The 17,705-nt window shown below is 31.3% G+C and overlaps 1 protein-coding gene across 4 annotated transcripts in view; it reads right to left on the bottom strand.

Annotated features, from left to right (window-relative positions):
* The window catches only part of LOC141449021 (uncharacterized), a 72,655-nt gene extending 60,511 nt beyond the window's left edge, over nt 1-12,144 (bottom strand). For all 4 annotated transcript variants that reach the window (XM_074118018.1, XM_074118019.1, XM_074118017.1 and 1 more), the window contains exon 1: nt 11,890-12,144. The gene's annotated coding sequence lies outside the window, so the exon portion shown is untranslated. The remainder of the gene's footprint in view (nt 1-11,889) is intronic.
* Between the last annotated feature and the right edge of the window lie 5,561 nt (nt 12,145-17,705).

Raw genomic sequence — 17,705 nt, 5'->3', positions numbered from 1 at the left:
ACTTCAACGAATCAACGTTTTTCAGCGTCTACTTCCATTTGATGATACAGCCAACTACTTCCATTTCAAATAGTCATTAACCTTTAAAAAACTTTAATTGAATAATTGTTTTTGTACATAGAATTTACCAAACGCCATTCAATTACACTAAAAATCTTGGTGTCCAGGATTATGGATCCTAATTGAAGTTTTCTTAAAACATTTGATCTGTCATAGCTACGTGCATAGGATACGTGCGAGCGGAGCAGCAAACTTGATCAATCTCATTGAAAACTAATAAAATCAATAAAGTAATAATAAAACCAATTCCTTCGGGAAATACATAAGTAAAAGTGATTGCTTATTATGCGCTATATCTAAGAAAAATATTGGTATCTGTCCAAAAGAAAATTCCAAAAACTAAAAATTATGTTTAGCTGAGCTGCATTTTCTGTTGGTTGAAATACGTATTCAATTTTCAGTACAAGTTCTAGTGCTGAAAAAGGCGGCGCGCTGTGCCTGGTTATTTAATTAAACTCAATCAATCCTAATCCCTTCTTTTACCACCAAGCTTGTAGCCTACTATAACCAACCAAGCTTTAATAAGTTCCCTATTTATTTGTAAAAATTGCAGTAAGAGTTGTAAAAGGTTTCGCAGCCGAATTTCAAGAACAGATATTTTTTATAAGAATTAATAAGATCAAATTGATTCACGGGATTCAAGTTTCCAGTCAGAATCTTGAGCAGAATCTGAAAAATGGATGAGAAGGTTCTCTTCACATTAAACTAAAAGAAAAAGAATACTTAGTGGTGAACTTTTTTAGTACTTTCACTTCATTAAAAATTAAACGCTTTTACTTAATAAACCCTATTGTGTCTTTTAAGTGAACCATCTCTAATAATTCACCTTTTCCATAAAAATGGAGTAAAAACTGTAATGTTTAGGCAATCAATCTGTTGAATGTAGCTGCAGGTTTTTTGTTAACTTTTCCAGAACTTTATTTATTTTTTGATTATTATTTTTTTTTTTAAATTTATTGTTGGTCTGTTAGTCATATACGTATAGACAGATACATTGATGCAATAATTTACTGCACACCAATGAGTTAGTATGCAACACAGCCTTTGCTAGCGGATATCTAGTGACAATATACTGAGTGCAACAACTCCATTCATACTGTTTCTCACATTTCTCTTCTCCAAGACCATTCATAAAAAAGATTTTTCATCTTGAATCAAGTTTCATTTTATTTTTTGGAGGAAGGACAATAAAACTTCTATATTTTTAAGCGTTCCCACCTAAATAATTCACAAATTAAGACAATCTATCATAATCATCTAATACTAGAAACTGTACATCACTAATTATAATGTAACAAGCTAAATTTTAACTTAAGTTACCAAAAAGTATCTGCAAGTATATTATTTAGCTGTCCAGTCTACCTATGGAAGCATCCTCTCAATTCTTTCTGGAAGACAATTTAAAGTTCTCTAACTACTGCACACCAACTCATGGACTAGCAGCATTTGCTTCAGAATCAGAGAAGCGTTAAAGGAACTACAGACTAGTGTAGATGCTTGTGAGATATCCATGAGTAACTTCGGAAGTAACCGACCCTCACCAGGCTGTCAACGGTTCCTCCAGTCTATTATGTCTTTAGAACTGAAATACGTACGTTCATCCTGCTTCTAATTTTGTTGAACTTTTCTTTTGATGTCTCCAATCAAATTACCTCCAAACTTGCTGTCATTTCTGGGTGCCGCAGTCTCCAAAGATAACCACCATGCTTCCATCCATATAGTTGTAGTACAATTCAATATTTTAAACAATAGGATGATATCAGAAATCTTTTTGAAATTAAGCCGGCAATTAAATTCCTGGTTTAAAGAAGAAGAAGAAATTAGGTAAGTTGAATGCTGCCGTCTGAAAATAATATCCTCAGAGCGTATTTTACAAAGTCAGTTAGTTATTACCGGAATAAATTTTTAAGATTCTGATTTTTTTGGCACTTGCTAAGCCCAAGTTTTGGACGTGCTTTAGCTTGAGAAGAGTAAAAGAGACTACACTTCTGTGTAGGTGGCCCTGGATGTCTGTTCTCTGGGACCAAATTCGTCAATCAATTCGTTGACCAACAGCGATTTCTCTAGACGTAAATTGCAGGGGAAAACAGAAGATTAACTACAATACTTCTTAAGCTTAAGCATATTTTTCATGAATCGCTCTCCCAAATGGCAATTGATTGATTGAATATGCAAAGACAGTAGAAAATCAATTAAAATTAGGCTTTTCAGTCATTATTTTCAGCGCTATTTCTCATCATCAGTCAATTAAGAATAAATTTGGAGTTTTCTCAATTATTATCATAAACTTATTAAATTGAAACTATTAAAGAATTATAAATATAAACAATAAAATACATTTTTCATAACATGGAAAGAAAAATCAGAAATTAAGGAGGAAGAGGCTAAAAATAGAACTACCTAGCTAATGAGGTATGCAATATAGTAATTAAAAATTTAAAAACAACAATGAACCCAGAGCATAGAAACAGTAAAATTAAATCGAAAGTAACGTAGAACAAATATTTTTTGTCCAAAAAAAGCTACGTATTCAGAAATACTCAACTGCGATGGCAGAAAGTTAATATTTTTATTTCCTTTACTCATTTTTTTTAAAATGTTAACCTCACAATTGGAGCATAAAAAGTCTTATCTTGTCGAAGGAGTAGTTATCAGTGTACTTCACGATGCCATGGAGTACGAACTAGCTGCAAATATGCGGAAGGAAGATGAGATCAAACCAACCCGGAAGTAATTTCAAAAGCGCTATCACACTCTTATCAAAATATGATTGTTTATACTGAGTAAAAGTTAGTGTGCTATCTTCTTTTCTTTTACACACTCTCAAATAGAATCTCTTCTTAAAAAACAAAATATCGCCTTAAATTCAACAACTTAACGATCTAATTAATCGTTAATTGTTTGAGCGATTGCTGAATAAAATAATAATTTATTTTACTTATTAAAACTCAATATTAGTACCAACGGCCACAAAGTGTACTTTTTAATCAACAACGAAGTTGAGGATAATCTAGAATGACGAAGATCTTGAAATACTCCAGCTACAAGCTGGGAACTAGAAAAGGAATGGAGTTGAGAGCCATTAATTTCTTCATTTAATACATTGAAAGTTCGCCATCAGTCAAGGATATTAAAATTTAACTCAAAAGATGGAAACATCTTGCGAAATACCTCAACGCATTGAGGACCGGGTTACCTTTAGTCGGGTGACTACTTTTCTTCATTAGTACGGCTTCCAAATCGCAAACAAGGAGTACCACCTAAGGACCCAATAATATCACATGTACTCAAATATGTCTTCATGTTGCAAATCTCTGAGGCTTTTGCATCCTTTCTGCAGATCTCCCCGAAGCGTTGAAGAAAGATCTTTAATCAACTTATTTAATGTTGATTAATGTGGCATAAAACAAACACCACCCGAAACAAAATGGGCTGTTATAATCTTAAATTATTTCCTTCCAGAAGTGTCCAAAGTATAAACATTTCTCGGAAAATGTTTTGAATAAATGTTACAAACCTAAAAGGAAGAAATCCGAACAAAGATTTAAAGAAAAAATTGGAACTGTTTCTCAGAAAAGTAGCCTTCCTTTTCCAGCAAAACCTTATTTCAAAGAAGCATCTAATGACATCCAAGTAGCATCTGAAAGAAATATCAACTTTAATCCATTTCTCGTTTTCAAAGCCCGCCGCCAGAAACACAATCACAGCAAAAGACTTTGCTGATTTGTTTTGTGAAAACACAAAATAGAAGATCTACACAATTGCAACACTTTCTCTTACTTGGGTTAAGAAATTGTGTAAAAACTATCTCCTTCGAAAATAACTAATTCTTAAATTCTACTTCTTTTTTAACGTTAATTAAAAGAAAGTTACATTCTTTAGCAAAAAGAATTAAAAATGTGACAACAATGTAAACAAAATACGGCTTAATATTAATTTATTAATAGTTTCCGGTTCTAAAACACCTGCCTTTTCGGTAGGATGGTTCCAAACACGTTGGGATCCCTCTTTTTTTGAACATTCAATATGAATTATTCACTTCACGTCCAAATTAAATCGAACATTAACTGATCGTTCTTTCACAATATATTAAATAACTTAAATTCAAAAGTACTTGCACAATTTTATTTCTATTTAATTTAAAGCACGACTTTAAAGCACGGCAGACAAAAAAAGTCCAAGTACTTTTAATTAAATTAAAATACTAGTTTAAGGTCCAGTAATATTTTACGTTGGAATCGATAAAAAGTGAAAGAGTTTTGATAAGAAAATCTATGAAGACTCTGGAAGTGGGCTATCTGGAGGACAAATTTAAGAAAAAGAAGTTCAGCTAGTGATAGAAGGGTAGAAAGCAAAGATGGTAACGGTCAAAAAGTTAGGGATAAATGAACAAATGGATTACTCTTTTTGAAAAACTCACACAAAGTACAGTCCTTTGTGTTTGAGTCCATCAATCTGTCCCCTATTGATCCCATATTGCCTATACCCTTTACTAGATTAGATACAGAAATCTCCATCATCTAGTTTCAGCTTCTAGGAAGTTTTTAATTTTTCTCCCACAATGACCAAAACAGTGGTATTAAATGGGATTCTACAGTGGGTGGATTCGTATGAAAATACCAGAGACCTTCTTTGACAGTATATTTCATATTTTTGGTTAACGTCAAGAAACGGACTTCCGTTCAAATTCAGGATATCTTCATAAACAGTACGATATCTCATACTTATCATAAGTAGAACAGGTTAACACTGTTCTAATGGCCATCATAAGTTGTGGACAATATCTTAGGAAATAGAGCAGACGGACAGAAGAAGGGTTGTCACTTTCTCTAGTCAGGAGCGCACTAAAAGCTTTAGGAGATACTAAGAATAAAATAAAAGAACTGCGCAATCAAACGCGAATCTTGTTGAACGCAAGAGAACTAATCTAATTCTCTAAAGATCTTGCGAGTACCACAATATCCCGGGAACGTTTCTGCAACGAAGCTTACAAAGTTAAGCTGGATTAGCTAAGACTGTGACACCTTCCTCGCTAATATCTCTGTATATAATGAGAAAACTGCCTAAAACGAAATACATTCTTAAATTGGAAAACACTAAGGGGTTGTAACACGCCAAGATCTCTCTTGAGTTAAGTTCTCTCTTGGTCTATCTCCTTTGGAAAAAAGCTTAAAGCTGGTTCGTAATCTGCTATTTAACAAAACATCTAAGGAACTATCCTGTGGAAACTATTGATAGGAAATGAGTGCTGAATTGTGAAAAACTTTGTTGGAAAGTACATTTCGCTCGCTATCGATTACTAAGCTCTGGCAGCGTCAGGAGGCCAAGTAACTGCAGAAGCTGTGGCTTCCAATGAAATTTTTGAACCATAAGAATACACGCTGTAATTTAAAAACTAAAGCAACATAATTTACGATAGTCAATGAAAAAAAAGTTGAATCAGAAAACAACTAAATAAACAGACAAACACAAAGAAAGTAAACCCCCGTTCAAGTTGATCAATAGTGAAATCTATTCACAAAGGACTTTTTGTTACTTTCTATTACTTTGGAGCTCCAGTGAACAGTGACAATTAGAAGGGAGACATTTGTAGCAATTGGGTTGGCAACACTGGTCACGACCTTACCACCAAGCTTTGATACTTCGTACTTCAGGTTACTATGGCAGCAATCACTGACTAGTGGTGAGGCTGAAGCAAGGAAACAGGTGTACTATACCTCTTCAGGTGTGCGCCTCAATCCAAGCCAACTGTCTGAAGCAATCTTTAGCTACCTCTAGAGACTTTAAACACAATGCAATACATTACTTCACTGCGCACTTTTATTTCTATGCAATTTTTTTCAAATTTGTAATAAATATAGGAAGTTGAAAATGTGGTTAGGACCGCTGTTTGTCTTTGGTTTATTGTATCCATAAACGGTTTTGGATTTTCATCCATTATCACACATTAATCAGATTGGGATGTAGAGATTTCGACTTCACTTTACCGTCTCGCAATTCACTTGCTGACTCAAAGAAATATACGAAGTTTAGGATTATTAGGATTACGAGTTAAATCAATCAATTAATTCGGACATCTAAATTTATCATCTTTCCTGCAAGAAAAATGCATATTACTTTCTAGGATCGACAAGATATAAATCACTTTTTCGATTCTGACTGACACATGAAGCGTCTTGTGTTATAAAACTAATTATTACTGATTTTTTGTCTGTGTAATTTGAAAAGAGAACAATAATATTTTGAGAAACAGCTCTTGCAGCTTCTCAAAATGAAAAAACAGATAGGAACTGGTCATTTATTAGAAGAACAGTATATGTTTAATGTATGATAATGATCTATTAGTTTGACTGTGAGCTTACTATAAACCCAAGCAGCTACACACATCAGCACCACTTTTAAAAAATTGTTGATGCTAACAAGCAAGAAAATCCGCAAAAAAAAAACAAAATTCTTGAAGAGGTGTTAATGCCCTTTCCCTTAAATTGCCTAAACTTCATATTAAATTTTAAAAAAAAAGTGTTACCAATGATGGAGCACTACTATACTACACTACTTTGATAATATCTAAGAGAATAGATAAGAAACACACTAAAAGCTTTCACATTGAAAAGCAGTCCCCAAGCTTCTTGTTTTACTACTTTGTTTCTTGAAAAAAATAAATTATACCGTGATCTAAAACAGAAACCCCAAAAATAGAATGGAAGGACCTGATTTTAGGATATTAAGAGAAACTTTTTGAACCTGGAAGAACATTCCAGAGAAAGAATTGAAAAGACTATTTTTTAGTATTTTAGTTATAACTAACAAATTTTAACTTTTATTTGAACTCAATAAAGATACTTTTAAAATTGAAAAAGTAGATAAACAAAAAAATCTACTAGCAGACAATGGATGGCCTAATTACAAATGTATATCATTTCTCACGAGGGCCTACCTCTTTTTTCTCTAAAACCTGCATTCTAATTCACTTCGAACTTTCATAGTTGAAACATTTTGCCATTATGTGTTAATTTATAGGAAAATGCATATTTAATTTTCCATAATAATCTGATAGCATCACATTTCAGTTACAAATTGTTTCTTTAACAGATTGAATTTTAGCCAATTTTCCATTTTGTTCTCATAGCTAGATTTAAGAAAAATAAAATCTGTATTTTCATCTAAATTACTATTTTATTTTTCCTTACCGTTATGAAAGAAAATACATTGAACCTGACACATGTCTCTAAGTGCAATTTTCACCAGATATTTCCTTTAAGTCAGAACACCAGTATAGAGACAATGCTTTGTATATCAAAATATAGACCCCGATATAGAGTAGCACATCTTGGATTAAAAATACCTGTCCATTAAAAAACATACAAGTAGTTAAACGAAAACTGTATGTTCATAAAATGCAAGCAACACACCATTATATATTCATTAAAATCTCTCAAACCGAAAACGAGTTATTAAAATTTGTTAGGAAATGCACTTCGTTTTAGACAATGACGCTATAATACTTGCAATTATGCCAAAATAATGATTGCATGAATTGTAAATAATAAACTCTTGTCAGTTTGTCATATTATCACTTCCTCAAGAACGTTTTTGTCTAGATGTTTAGGATAAGCTTTTTAATCTGTAATATTTCTGAACTAGAATGCATGCTAGTATCGTAGAGCTTACATATCTTGGACTAAAATGTCTAGTCCTTTAATACAAATCATAAATTGACGTACTATCAATTCAAACTCTGAATTTCAGTTATCACCTCAAAAATATCTCAACAATTATTACTTCTTTTCTCTTATAATGGTTCCAAAATTGACGACCATTCGAATTCACTTGGCGATAAGTATCTGATTTCCAAATAATTAATTCTTGGTCACAGGATTTGATTTGTTTCACAACAACCAACAAATTAACACCTCATAAAGCAAGCACATACATGCACACAGATTACGTTTATCAAATATTACACATTTCAAATAACCTCTTTCTTAAATGAACGATTTGAGAGTTAATTAATGATACATGCGTAACGGGCCAAAATAGTTTCAATTGATGCAAATGACAAGACCTCACTAACAATGTGGTCAAGTTTAATAATAATAAAACTATTATTTATTATATTTCCGCTTCCATTGTTTCGTAGATGCGTGCATATTCATCACAGCCTAAATCACTAAATACAATTTAGAACCCCGAATAAAAATAGTATTAAACGAAATCGTATAGACAATAACCATTATAAATAATTTCATATTTAAAAGAAATGTTTAATACTCGTAATGAATCTCTTTGATTACAAAAACATATTCTGACAACTTAGAAAATAAAAACTTTAACGATTGTCCCATTGTTTCTTTACCTACTTAACAAACAAAAGTACTAAACAATGCTTTTGTTATTCCATCGCAACTGACTCAAAATAGTCAAAAAAAAATATCAATTTTCTTTACATCTTATTTACGGTCAAAAGATTCTAATAAACCATGAATAGACTGTCAACCATTCTAGAAAAAAACGACCATTTTACTTGATTTTTAATGGTTCACAACTTTTATTTCCAAACTGTCTTATCTTCTGGGGAAATTGTAGCTTTAAAAAAAAGTTAAGTAGCATTAAAGATGGCTAAGCAAATCTGATGGACTTAAAATTTTTCACTGACATGCTGACAGTTATTATAAAAGACGGTATTTTACAGCTCAACAATAAAGATGGATTTTGAAAATTAGAAATAACTTAATGATTCTTTTTTGAGCAATTAAATGAGCTGTTAAACCTCCTAAATTATAATTCCATTAATGCGCTTCAAATTTTAATATTAACATATTACCAATAAGAAATAAAAAGTTGCTACCATTGTGAATTTGGACTTGCTGATATCATACTTAATAATTTTAACTTGTAACCAATCGGACTAAACCGTCTCAAACAGAACAATAATATTTGAAGTAATTATGACTTCATTTGATACTTAAATAATAATTTTTTGAATAATTAGGAAAGGAATTTGTTTTTTTAGTAATAATGTAGGAAATTTCAAAAGTGTAGAAATTCTAGAAAGATCAAAGTGAACGTCAAGTTGAATAGAATTTCCTCTGAGGCATCACTAATATTTGGAATTCTCTGGAAAACTACACAGTACGTAGTAATAACGGTTCAGTTGTTTGCTTGTTATAGAGCAACGTTCCCATTTTGGATTTTTCTGAATAATTGTTTTCTAACACCACTATGTGAACGCTTTCACAGCAATTTAGATAAGATAAACACGCTAAGAATGCCTAATTTGTGACAAAAAGATTTAAGACTAGTACGTTATCTTCAAAATAGTCTTTCAAGAACTGCGGGAAAGGGAAGTGCATTGTTCCTTCCGTGAGATAAAGTCTTATCTTGGGTTTATTTCCAATTTTCTTTATATTATGAACTTAAGAAAAATATAATGTTTGATAGATAAGCGTCGAAGCCGAAAATAAACTCATAAGAGCTCATGTGCTCTCAAAAAAATAATTGTTTTCGAAAATAACAGGAATGCAATCTTTTCTCTTGCTTTTGGAGTAAAAGAAGAAACAATCTGGTTTAAACACTCAAATAACTTTCACTTAGTACAAGATTACTAACAATGGTTTTTAATAACTGCATTATTCTGATGATATCTTAACAATTACACAAGATTTATCACCAATTATTCGGGTTTTTGGTAAACCAGACAAGGTCCATCTACTAATCATTCACAAATACATATTGTAAACTTCACTCACGCTTAGAACCTATCAATAATCAATTCCACTTCACGGGAGAGCCACGATGGAACTTGGAGGAAGATGGTGGTGAATTCGATTTCACAATCGGCATATAATGCATTCCTGTTTTTACTATTTTTTAGATTAGATTAAGAGGCTCTGATTACCAGATATTCAGCCAAAAGTTGCGTAATCTGCTTTGCAGTTTTACTAGAAGAAACTTCCCTTTTAACTATGATCCATTTTGCTTTCTACAATAGTATTTTACCTCCTCTAATCTGCAAGGGTCAGTAGTCTAAAATCGCACAGCAATGAGGCAAGTTAAAAACAACAGGCAAAGAATTAGACCAACTAACTTTATATATTACCCACCAAATACTGAATTGATTTAATAAATTTTATATTTATTCTATAAGATTAAACTCATTCCTTCTACATTAAAACAGTCATCCAGATTTCAAATCGCAAAATTATGTTTACCTTTTAAAATAATTATTAACGCCCCAATTTCAGCAACAAAAACCACATGAAATTTTACACCAGGCTTGCCTAATAACTGGGCAAGCAAACAGAATCGTAATTCAAACGTACATTTCAGTCACATCTGGCATATTAAGGAACAACATATTAAGGCTAATCAAAAGACATTTCAAGGTGGAAGATAAAACTTACTAAAGTGTCACAAATAATAAAAAAGAAGGTGAAATTTTATCAAGTGACATAAATTTTAAAAAAATAAAATTCCCACATAAATTTAAACAGTAAACAATAAATAAATCCATGAAACGTAGTCAGGGGTAATTTGCTAGCTCAAAAGATAAAGAAAAGGAAAAGGAAAAACAACACTTACACAGAACCAATTACTTTCTACTGAGGAAAGCGATGATGGAAGGGGGAAAGCGACAAGTCATGACAGTCCAAAGGTTGATGATCTTAAGGGAACATGTGTTGACCGCCAGAACATGTAAACAAACACTAGCACAGACTCAACTTGAAAGGTATTATGTAAAAATAATAGGAATGTATTTGCCATCAGTCCGGCGCTCACACAAAACTGCCGACAGATACTTTTGCGATGGTAGAATCTTCTGTGATGGATGGGAAGTGGACAACAAATGGGTCGGTGCTAAAACAACTTCAATAAATTAATTCTACTAAAGTTTTTTTTATAACAGTTAACATTTGACGTCTTTAGTTAGGAAAACATTTACTACATTCTGTAAAAACATGGTAAATAACATAGGGATCTAGCACATCTATCTAGTACAACCAAGAAGTTGTAAATAGTGCGCAAGAAGTGGGAAGGAATACGCAAAATAACACAAGTACAGATACGAGATATTAACTAGATTTGTTTATGATTTTTTTTTGCACCTCTAGAAACAAACGAAACTAGACCTAATGAAACAAAAAGAAATCTAAAAACAGTTATTGTAATAAAACATTAATTTTTTTTAATTTTAATTAATGGTAAATTTTATTTTTGGCTTATAAGCTATAATCATTAGCACCTATTGATGGTTAAATAAAACACTTTCAATTAAAGTTCGAAGTTACATCCTTGTTAAAAAAGAAAATAGAAATTAGATTTGGTTTTAAACAAAGTCAAAGCGAACATAAAGTGTAAATTTAATCCAAAGGAGCAAAGAACGTGAAGTTATTTACCTAAAATAAAAGAAGTTTTAGTCACAGATAGGAAATTCTGTCTCTGGCTGACTTAGCATAATAAAAAGAAGACGATCCGGTGTTTAAATATAATTTGACAAATTTTTTATACTTTTCAATTTACAGTTTTCCCGCCTTTCTGTTTTGTAGCATAAAAACTGCAAACTTCATCCAGAAAAATTAGCGTTTAAAGAAATACAAAACTGATAAAAAAAATTAAAGCTCAAAAGAGCAATAAATCTACAGTAAACTTGAACAGAGAGAGGTGATAAATTTGAATATTTAATGATAGAAAGTAAGGAAGCGATCTCCGACAACAGCAGCTGACCCACATCCTTTTTTACATTTTTAAAAAAAGGGGTAAAACAAACAAAAATTTAAAAGAGATAAATTTATCATTAAATATATATATATATATATTTATATAATTTACCTTTTGTTTAGTGAAATCCTAATCTGATTTCTTTCAACTCCTTGTACATGTCCCCAATCTTATTTAACGTAACAATCACACTTCTCGAAAAATATAAAATAAGAAACACACACAATAATATTTACCGTCGTTCAATTTAGTTCATATACAGTTTACCTTAACCCGAATCTACACAAAGTTCAGTTCATAACTGAAAGGACAGCGGACAAGATGTAGTTGTAGCCTCCTACTTGGTGCCACTACTCCCGCCGCAACACTACCAACCTAACAACTCTAAAATTTCCCTTTCTCTTTCTCCCATTAGGGGAAATAAGCTAAGTGTTGGGTTTAAAAAAAAAAAAAATATTCCAGTTTTATTAAACAATGCAATTATTTATATTAAAAGAATAAAATATTTAACAAAAGTTTTCGCATCTCATATCGTTAAATTAATTGAATGAGAAGAAATAATAATTTAAATAGCTATTATTCATTTGTTAATGTCAATCTAAAGTTCGGAGCCATTAATGAGTTTGTTGATGTAATTATTAAAAAGTAGGCTTATTACTTTTACATGCAACCCATTATCATTGATGAATAACAATGATAACTCCGCTATAAGTGGAATTTATTCAATTTACTTTTCTTTTTTTTCCATGCTAAGGCGAAATTTTCGCCAAGTATGTACATTGAGATCTCTAGAATCACTGACGGCGGCTCAACCCCTTTCATTTCACATATATTTGCTTTTGAAAGCAATTATGGATGAGTTATAGCCATGGAAGATACCAGAGTTACTTGGAGCTACCAGTAATTCTTCTTGTGGCATCTTTTTTTGTCGGCCTTTCTGCCTCAAAGCTGACACCAAAGTCAGCATTTCTTGTTATAGATGGTACCAAAAAGGACACGGCACATATTTTGGATAAAATCAGTCAACAGGGATCTATAAAAACGATGAATCGATTTTTTTAATCATTTGCGACTTTCACAAAACAGCTTCAATAAATTTTAAATAAGCTTTGTTTAAAAAAAAATTTATTTGCTGATTTCTAACTTTTATTTAAATCGTTTTAGGACACGTTACGCTATTTTATTTCAGCTCCCGTCTAAAGTCAAATCAGCATGTTACCCGGTTTTATGTTCTATAATAGCATCCGGGTCACCATCTTGTCAACTGATTCTGTGCTCATCTTACCCAGAGTTACTTCCAGAGTCTCCTTGAACTTTCTAATCCATTCATCATTATCTTTGACACTCTATTTTCAGCCCCCTAGAGCTCATTTTTATTTTTGAATAAGTTAAGGAATCAGTTACCAAGAAAAAAAATAAACAATACAATATTTTACTGCAATTATTAATAATAAAATTAAATAATGTCTAAAAAATTGTTGATTGAGAATATTTTATATCATTATCCTCAATAATAATTATACCAGAAATGACGATGTACAAAATGATGGTAAATAAATTATAAGCTTTACCACAACTAATAAAGTTAAATGAGAAAATTGGCCAGTTTTTTTTTTCTTTTTAAAATCTCAATGACTGGTTTAACGTTTGATATTCAAAGCACATCCTTGCTTCCATACGTTTATAGAAAGTGAGGCTCTACTGGAGTTCACCGAAAAGAACGTTCACTGACTTAGATGATGGTGAGCATACAGCAGGAAGTCATTGTTCGCCTAAAACCAGGACTGTGAAACATATGTTTTACAAGAATAGATATCTATAAGTTGTTTTCAAAAATTATTTACCTTATTAACAATTATGATCGTAATTGATCAATTACTTGAGGTAAATAAATAATGCCCACAACGTTGATCTCATTTAAAAAAACAAAAATCAACAACAAAATTAGAAGCTTATTAGAATTTTAATGGAAGTTTATCAATAAAATATTATTTAAATTGTTAGAAGAACCATCAGTGATAAGGTGCTAGAAAATATTTCATTAAACGCTTTGCTTTACCTTCGAGAGTTAGGCCTCAATAAAACAGGCACCCAATTGGGGAAAATTACACAGGAGACGAGTAATTGACGGGTATTTTGGGAAAGAAGGTGATGGAGATGAAATAAGATTTTTAAGGAAAAGGATAAGTTTAGGTATAAGAAAGATATTGATCAGATCTTACTCTAAGATGGTTGACTGAAAAGTAACACTTGATAGCGAGATGGAAATTAAACTTCAAAAGATGCCCTATATCTTTTAACTTTGAAACTTTTGACAGCAAATAGTTTTGTTGGTATATAATTCATGCCGTAGGTAAAAAAAAAATAGAATATACCTTTTAGCTCTGCCAAATATTAAAATGCCGCTCTAAAAACCCTGATTAGAAGAATAACAGTCTGTTGAAAGTATGAGTGTGAATGTACAGAACTACAATTAACAGTTTTCTGAAATTAACCAAAGGCTGCCAGGATTCTTTGAACTTGGGGTTTATAATGTGTGCCTACCAGTGTGGTGGTAATCTGCTAAGGAGACGTTAAGTGCGGTTCTGGGGGAGCTGAGTCTGTACACATCCTTAACTGTTGCCAGCATGGATTATATTGATATCAACCAACTTCTTATTACAATTCTAAGTTCAGAGACAATTTTAATAACTAAGCCGCGATTCGAGAAAGTCAAAGCAAGTGTTTACATAAGATTTGTTTAGTTAATATTTATAATTTTTTTAAAGCTGATTATAAATGATTATCGCTTCAGTTTTTTGTATTTTTTTGATTTTTAGGAGTTTTAAACTACGTAATTTCAATTAACTGTACATAAGTTAAGACAATTCAGAGTGAGATTAGTAAAGTAGGCCCTGCTGTACTTTATGGGATGTTTTGGCCATTAAGAGAAAGCGAGCGACTGGTACAAGACCTTGGCATTTAAACTACACATCCCAGGGCCGTCACTGATACAATAGTTTTATCACAGATGTTTAAATGTTTTTTAAGATAAAAAAAAACTAGATTATTCCTTAAAAATTTTGACTGAAATTTTTGTAGTAAAAATAAAATTTAAGAAGCCAGTGTACTCTTCTGTCTCAGATCATTCACAAAAAATTAATTTCTAACTTATAATAATTTGATATTCAGGTCACATCACTGACAAAACAAAATATAGTTTACAATTTCTTAGTACTAACTGAAGTAGAATATCAATTGTGCGGTTCGGTATATCAATTAGAAAGGTGAAATGTCATTCGCTCCATTATTATAGGTCAATTTAATAACAATAAATCATTCTAAAGCGAATATTATTGCTATTTTTTTGTATTATGATTATATTGCATTTATTAACTACGAAATTCAGGAATTTTGGTATATTAGTTTGCTCCGTTTTCTCCATTAATTTTTTTTAAAAGAGAATTATGTTACTATCTGTCACAACGTTGTGAACTTCTAACTATAGTTAGAGAGACATAATACATTGGTAAAAACTGTCAAAAATCGTAATTTTTAACAAAACAAAAGAGTATTTTACAAATGCCTACAACTAGTGCAACCTTTAAGACAATCTGTATATAGATCAAGTTCAAGCCAGTCATGGTAACTTTGATAAATTATAATTTCATGATGTCTTACTCGATCATTTATTCAACTAACTCAGACAGCTAATACGAATTATCTCGATTCAAACATCACTCTTTGCTAAATCGTAACTGTGTTGTAAATTTCACAAAAACAATATTTGTCAGTACAGTGAAATAAGAGACTTGTCTCTCACACTTCAGAACTGCATACTGCTTCCTTTACTTCGCCCTATTTGGACAAGAAATGGTGTAAGAATCTCTACCCTTCGAAAGTACTTATTAAACCTAAGTTCTTGGGCCATGACTAAGATTAGGTTCTAAAGGTACCGAACCGGAAGAAATCTGGGATTCTCATTAAACTGAAATAGCGAATATCAGGGCAGTGATATTCAGAGCACAGTCGGTTGCCGAGGTTCAGTTTCAATTAAGCCTAATACCTTCTTGACATCCCTCTCCTTAGACACCTTTACAGTTCAACATCCAATGATGCTCAACAATGCTCTATGAATCAAGAGAACAATGTGGAAGGCGCAAGGTAGTTCCCCTGAGATGGTTCCAAGTCCAATAACCTTAGATGTTGAACATTTTAATTAAAATCAAATCATTTCTTCTCAGAAATTTGTAAGTTTATCTGCTTTTGAATTGTGCAAGATGAATATAAATTTTTATTTGAAATGCGTTTCAGTTCTATGCTTACTACGATTAAAAGCATCTATTATCTAGATAGAAATATCACAGAAACTATGAGGTTACATGCTGCAAATCCTTCTATAAGATTACCATTCAAGGTGTAGCGCTTTCAAGTTGAACTGTTGTGAGTTTTTAAGGTCTAATATAGACTATATTTCACTAACCAACTACAAATGCTGCACTTACAAATTAAACTTAGATAATCAGGTAAAAACTTTCACAAAGAAGCCATCAATCTAACTTTTTAAACTTTCCCAAGACTATAGAAATTTCATGGCTAGACTGGGAACATATTTCTTTTTATTTGAATCATACTCGCCAACGTGAATAGTTTGGTCACAATTAAAATATTTTATATTACCTCAATCATTTCTACAAACTTACAAACGTGTTTTTAGCTAGGATTCCGGCGTACGATTTAAATCATCTAAAATTAAATGATACTAATGATAAATTAGAAAAATAACGCTGTATATATGTAAGTTCTGAAATCCTACAATTAATTCTAACTTAATAAAGATAGAAACTAAAGAATAAACCCTAAACAATATGAAATAGTAAGACAAAAAGAATTTCAGAAAATGTAAATTAATATCAGTAATTTTTGTACAAAACTATAACAAATACAATTATTAATACTCTCAAATAGATAGAACATCAGCCTATGACAAATCCTTTATCTTGTTTCTTCATTATGGTACTCTTTTACGTTCATCATTCCTCTTCAGTTTACAAATCTCGTCTAAATGAACACCTCTTCCAACTCCAGCTCGCCATTTCTGCTTAATCTTAAATTTTTCTTTAAATTCAAATTGAATTTTTCTTAATTTTTTTTTTTTTTTTTTTTTAAAAAAAAAAAACAATTTTATTTAATTAAATTGGTCAGCCAGATTAGGCTTCGTTTTTTAGTATTTGTTTTTTTTTTATTCTTAGGGGACCTATGAGCAAGAATCAATGTCTTCAATATTTTCGTTAATTCATTTCATTAAAAAACTATCCATCACAAAAATAAATTTACAACACTTAGATGATAAACACCTTTTTTTCTGTTACCCTCAAAGGCATCATTTGAATGGTATTTATCAAAACAAATTCCAGTCCTTCAAAAATAGAAATCTTGAATTAGATGAATGATTACAAAGTAATGAAGTCAACAATTGAGTGTTTTTTGTCTTCATGGCAACCTAACAGACATAACAAACTGTAGAATGAAGAAGTTTACTATGAGCTACTGGGCTTTGTCTACAATCCTATGCTAATTTGCATACGTGACGTTACATATTTAACAAATTATATTGTACAAGGGTTTTGTTCATTTAAAAAACAAAAACTACTACAATTGAAGAAAGCCGAACTAGAAAAGTTTCTCAGTAGATTTTTCTAGTAGTCAATTACATTGCTACAGTAATTGTCAAAACTATCACATTGTTTTATTAAATAAAATAGATTTGTATTATACAATAATTTTTATAAGCTACGTAAAATCATATTAATTTTTTCTTTTAATTTTTTTAAAGAATGAGGAAAGTATTCTATTAGCTTTGCCACACTTTTAGCCTAACAAAAGCATTAGAAAATTAGGTTTTCACTACTTTTTCTCTTGGAGATTTTGCCTTTCTCATAGGCACC

Source organism: Rhodnius prolixus, unplaced genomic scaffold (genome assembly GCF_049639745.1).
Source record: "Rhodnius prolixus isolate KJV_2025 unplaced genomic scaffold, Rpr scaffold_2, whole genome shotgun sequence".
NCBI lineage: Eukaryota > Metazoa > Arthropoda > Insecta > Hemiptera > Reduviidae > Rhodnius > Rhodnius prolixus.
Note: the sequence above shows the minus strand (reverse complement) of the source record. Positions and strands in the feature narration are given on the sequence as shown.